The sequence below is a fragment of the Acanthisitta chloris genome, unplaced genomic scaffold (genome assembly GCF_000695815.1).
Source record: "Acanthisitta chloris isolate BGI_N310 unplaced genomic scaffold, ASM69581v1 scaffold10397, whole genome shotgun sequence".
Classification (NCBI taxonomy): domain Eukaryota; kingdom Metazoa; phylum Chordata; class Aves; order Passeriformes; family Acanthisittidae; genus Acanthisitta; species Acanthisitta chloris.
The window spans coordinates 25253-30071 of record NW_008680952.1 but is presented as its reverse complement, the minus strand read 5'-3'; positions in this window follow the sequence as shown (position 1 = coordinate 30071).

Genomic DNA, 4819 nt, shown 5'->3' with positions numbered 1-4819 from the left:
GCGGGCTGAGCGCGTGTGGCGGCGCCGCTTTCTCGGGTCTGGGACCCAAACCGAGCCGAGTCTGTGTTTAGATCTTGTGTGTGAGGGGAACGGGGAGCGTTTTCCCTCGCGTGAGCTTCCCACGCGCGCTTGTCCACCTCACGCCTCGCATGGTCCCTCAGCAGGGCTGTGCCATGTTCTCAGCCTGTTATACACCAAAGTGCAAATTTCTGATGTTTTATACCAAAAGAACAGCAAAATCTGTGTTTAGATCTTGTGTGTGAGGACAGGGAGGGTTTTCCCTCCCATGAGCTTCCCATTTGTGCTTGTCTCCCTCGCACCTCACGTGGCCCCTCTGGGGCTGTGTGAGAGACTCAGCCTGTTACACATCAGTGCCCATTTTTGATGTGTTGTACCAAACCAGCAGCGAAATCTGTGTCTGAGTCTTCTGTGTGAGTAGGACAGGTTGAGTTTTCTTTCCCATGAACTTCCCAACTACACTTGTCCACCTCACATCGCCCCTCAGCAGGGTTCTTTCTCTTGCCTTTGCACCCCTGAAGTCTGTGACATGTCTATGTGTGTAGCAGAGCTGATGGCACAGAGCAGCTCTCCTAGATGCCAGTGGTGCCAAAGGACACCTCAGCTTTATCTCCAGCTCAGTCCTACAGTCAACAACATGATTTAATGACCTAAAACATGGATAACCTCTACTGGAACACACACACACGAGATTTTTTATGTTCTTAACACCTGTCACATGCTGTAAAACTATACTGGAAAAGTATTTGCTTTGTTCCAAGAACCTTGGCACATGTCACACTAGGGCATGTCGGGAGCCCTCACCCACCACTGGGAGAGTTGGGCATCTCAGAGGAAGTAGAGTCCAGACCTGGGTCCAGAGCTTTGATCCCGAGTAGACATTCAGCAGCTTTCCTTTTATTCCTGTGAGCCACAGGCTCATGAGCACATCAAGGTGGTGACCCAACTCCTGGGTGATGATCCAGCAGCAGATCCAGCATTGTCCAAACACTCCTTGAGCTCTGTCAGCCTTGGGGCTGTGACCACTGCCCTGGGGAGCTGTTCTAGTGCCCAAACACCCTCTGGAGGAAGAACTTTTCCCTAATATCAAACCTGAACCTATTCCAGTGCCCTAATAGCCTCTGGGGGAAGAACCTTCTCCTGATATCCAACCTAAACCCCCCTGACACAACTTCAGGCCATTCCCTCAAGTCCTGTCAGTGGTCATCAGAGAGAAGAGATTGATGATGATGATGGTGGTAGTCAGTCACTTTGTGTTCCAGCTTGCTTGTTTTCATAGGAGGTTTAGACACTCCCCAGATTCTGCATGGAAGAAGAGTATATAATTGCCAGTCAGAGCAAGATGCAGATCTCTCCACTTGGTAAGGTTAATTAGCTGTGGCTTGGCACTGTGTTAAAAACACTTTCTTACTTCATCTCATACCCCATCAGGTGTGACAACCTGAAGCATATCCTGCATCCAGTCTCTGAGACACATTGGCCTTAGGGAGGTCTTGATGAGGCTCAGAGGATGAAAAGTTGGAGCACAGCACAGACTTGTTCTCTTCCTTCTTTTTGCCTTGATGCTGTCATTAGAGGTTTTGGGGGGTACAGGATGAGTCTCCCACTCTGCTTTAGAGACAATGTGCTCTAGAATGGGAATATTGTGTCCACATCCACTTTTCTCCTCTTCATGTCCTGCAGCTCAAGTGAAATATACAATGGGTTTGGTCGATGCAAACAAATGGATGTCTGGCATGGAGGTGGACCAAAACATCATCTTATATAGACATATATATCTCTGATTTATTAACACGATGTGGTGTAAATGTTTGGTAGGAAAAGCATCATTTTAGAGAAATCCCTTGAAGATTTGCCTTCAAAATAATTTCCACACTTGATATGCTTCACATGGTATTGGCCGAGCTGTGTCCTGCTCTGAGCTGATGTTCTGGATCTCCATTTTGGAGCCTCCTAATTCCCAGTGCTCCTTTTAATTAATTTATTTGCAATTTTATGAGACTCTTTGCTGACCCTCGTGAGTCACTTGTAGGAACTACTGGAACTACTGGAATGGCTTTGTCTAAAGTTGTAGACAACTATAAATCTCAATTTAACACCCAAAGATCAAGTAAGGACAATCACGTTTTTATCTATGTTTTCCTTCCCCACCAATAAATGTTTTTACTGATGTTAATGACCTCAATCTTTTTTGAAAAATCAGGAAAAAAGGGGAGAGGAAGACCTGGGGAATTTCCTGCAGAGCTTTATTGTTTGGTCTTATTGGTCTTCAAGCAATTAAAGAGTTGCAGAGATGATTGTAAGTCACAGCAATCTCCATCTTTGGCAGTTAAGAGACTTTGCTTCCTTATTAGGGATTTCATTCAGGGAGGTAGTTAAAATATAAGTAATTTTATTGTAAAGGAAAGAGCTCATAAACTAGGAAGCAGCTGTTGGTCACAAAGATCAGTGTTGCTGCCTTTGTCCCTTTTGTGGTTGGCTCTGAATGCTCTTGAGGAAAAGGTGCTCCCAGTTTTCTCTGTTTGTCCTCAGGGCCAACATCATCTTGGATTTCAAAGAGAAAAACAGGGAGATGCTCAGATCCAAATCAGAGCAAGGAAATTCACTTTATTCTAATTGAATCCAAGCACAAAGCCTAATTCATTCCCTCCAAAGGAAGGAATGTGGTGCAGGGCCAGAGGAAGGAGGTGGCAGTGTCGTCCTGCTCCCCTTTGGACATCCCTAACCCGCCCAACACTCTGCTTCCAGCACTCATTTAGGAGCTGGAGTGTAGTGGAGCCTCTTATCAGCAAACTCCTGACACAGATGGGATGTTGGGAAGGAATTCCTCCCTGTGAGAGTGCTGAGGCACTGGCACAGGTTGCCCAGAGCAGCTGTGGCTGTTCCATCCCTGGGAGTGTTCCAGGCCAGGTTGGATGGGGCTTGGAGCAACCAGGGCTAGTGTAAAGTGTCCCTGCCCATGGCAGGGGGTAGAACTGAATCAGAGAATGAGTATCATAGAATTTTAGGCATTGGAATGGAGCTTAGAGATCATCCAGTCCCAACCCCCTGCCCTGGGCAGGGACACCTCCCACCAGAGCAGGTTTCTCAAGGCTTCCTCCAACCTGGCTGTGAACACTGCCAGGGCTGGGGCAGTCACAACCTCCTTGGGCAAACTGGATGATCTTTAAGGTCCTTCCAACCCAAACCATTCTTTGATTCCAGGATTCCATGATCAGTCCCCACAGCAGCTGCTTCCTGGGACAGGGAGCAAAGCACAGCTCCATCCTGTGCTGCCACACAGGTTTCCTTGGAGTGTTTTCCAGATACCTGTTGACAGCAGCACCTTGCAGAGCTCCTGGGCACAGATGCTGCCAACAAAACACCTTTTTTTCAGTGCCCGATGTCTGAAGGCTACTGAGTATGTGTCTCTTCCTACCAGCCTCTTAGTCTGTACCTGGAATGGGGTAACACACAAGGGATGGTGACAATAACTACCAGGAAGGAGCAGTAAGTCCTGTACTGGAGAAAATGAAAGGGTTTGTTTGCCTTTCTCAGAGTAAGAGCTGCTTGATCTGCTCGTATCTTTGCCCCTGCTAAACCAGAGCTTGGGAACAGCTAGTTGTCAGTGGGGGCATGGGGAAGGAAGAAGAAGGCATGGAGCTGGACACTTGTTAGGGATGGGCAACCTCCATAGCATAGAATCATAGAATCATAGAATCAACCAGGTTGGAAAAGACCTCAAAGATCATCAAGTCCAACCTTACCATCGTTACTGGACCATGGCACTAAGTGCCACATCCAGTCTCATCTTGAAAACCTCCAGGGATGGTGAATCTACCACTGAAGAAGAAAGAAGGTGCTGTTCTGATTTGCCCAACGTAAGTTATGTTTTTGTCAGGGATAATAGAATGTGGACACTGTAACCAGACAGTATATAAGGATGCTTCCCTTTGAAGCTGCACTTCCCTTCTTTTTCCAATTAATTTCTTTTTCATCTTACCTTACTTTTAGGTGGTTCGCTACTTGGCTGGATGTGGATTGCAGAGTTGTCCTTTGTTGATTTGTAAGGGCTACCCAGACATCGGATGGAATCCAGTTGAAGGAGAACGATACTTGGATTTCTGTCCCCAGCCTGGAGCTCTGCATGGGATTGTTATGGCCAAAGTGCAGGACCAGCACTTGGCCTTGTTAAATCTCATCCCGTTGGGATCAGCCCATCTCTCCAGCCTATCCAGGTCCCTCTGCAGAGCCCTCCTGCCTTCCAGCAAAACAACACTCCCCCCCAACTTTTGTCATCTGCAAACTTGTGCCATCTCCCAGTGAGTCCAGCAAAATTTTTGGATCCCCATAGTAAGCTTTAGCAAGGACAGAGGTCTCAGCTTAAATACAGCCCTGAGCAAAGGAGGGGTGACCTCAAGGAGAGGTGGCTCGAAGGAGAAGAGTCATAAGGAGGGATAATCCCAAGGAGGGATGATCCCAAGAAGGGTTCACACAGCTCTTTTCCCAGCAGTGTGACCCCAGGATGCTAATTTATGGATGGGGACAAGGAATAACATTCTCAGAGCTTTCTTCAGCTGGGAACCTAAACACCTCTCACTAGTCATAGTACCATAGTCTCACAGAATGTTAAGGGGTTGGAATGGAGCTCAGAGATCATCCATTCCCAACCCCTGCCCTGGGCAGGGACACCTCCCACCAGAGCAGGTTGCTCAAGGCTTTAGCCAACCTGGAATGAAACACTGCCAGGGCTGGGGCAGCCACAGCCTCCCTGGGCAACCTGTGCCAGCGTCTCACCACCCTCACAGGGAAAAACTTCTTC